Genomic DNA, 1,127 nt, shown 5'->3' with positions numbered 1-1,127 from the left:
GTCTCACAAATAGAAGTCAGTGTTGTCCTTCCACAACCCTTTGGGCACAGTCAAGGACATGTTCAGAGAATGTTCCAGTGGAAATCTGTCAGAGAATGGTACCCTGTGACTGCCATAAAAATATATTAGATTACACTATTAGTATTCAAGCCCTTAGTCCCTGACAGTTGCCTTATCACCCATATTTAAATATTTGCCACTTTGCCTACCAAGACTGCAAGAGACGGTGTGTGTGTGTGTGTGTGTTTGAGAGAGAGAGAGAGAGAGAGAGAGAGATGAATGAACAATGTGGGGGCCAGTTCTGCCCATACACCATTGCTCTCAACAGTTTCAGCAAACACTGATAGGGGAAGTTAATTTTTCCCAAGGAAGCTGCTCGTTATTAATGTCCTGTTGTCTAGGAGACTGTCTGCCTCTGCCGTTGCCTGAGTGGCACCTTACCTCCTCCTGGTCATGAGCTGTCATTGTGTTGCATTATAGATTCTTGGCAAAGGATCCTACTTTAGCAATTGCATAAATTCATTTATAAGTGAAAACTGCCCCATGCATGTTCCCAAAATATATTAATATTCATGAAAAGAACCGACCTTTTCATGGCTCTGTGGCTGTGAAACTGATTGCGTTGTTGCATATGTAATTCACATATTTAAATTTTTGAATTGTACTGGTACTGTAATATTCGATTTCAAGCTGTTGTCCCCTGTGACTATTTTGTTGATACTGTTCTTACTTTGCCCTTTCAATATCTGTGGGCTCTTTTGGTAATTCAGTTGGCTAATTAAGATTCTGGTATTAGGTTGATATTAACATGACTATGTGTTTCTGAAAGGAATATTTGTCCTCTCAAAAAAAAGAGTAGTATAATGTAGGTTGAGGAAACTAATCTTTGTTATTCAACCAAGGTTAATTAAAATAGTATTTGTAGATGTCATTATAGTAAACTTTAGGCACCGGAATAATATTTGGAAGACTATTCAGGCTTCTGCTTGAAATTGTGGGCATTCACAGAAGTAATGTCAAGCTTCACTGGTATTAGTCCAAATCTAATGATGTCAAAAGGCTATTTGTCAGCGCAATAGCGTGTAATTCCAACACTAGGGTCTTGCTTAACCGGTGCTTCATTCCTA

Source organism: Oncorhynchus tshawytscha, linkage group LG15 (assembly GCF_018296145.1).
Source record: "Oncorhynchus tshawytscha isolate Ot180627B linkage group LG15, Otsh_v2.0, whole genome shotgun sequence".
Taxonomy (NCBI): Eukaryota; Metazoa; Chordata; class Actinopteri; order Salmoniformes; family Salmonidae; genus Oncorhynchus; species Oncorhynchus tshawytscha.
The sequence above is the reverse complement of the archived record's forward strand: the minus strand, read 5'-3'. Positions refer to the sequence as shown.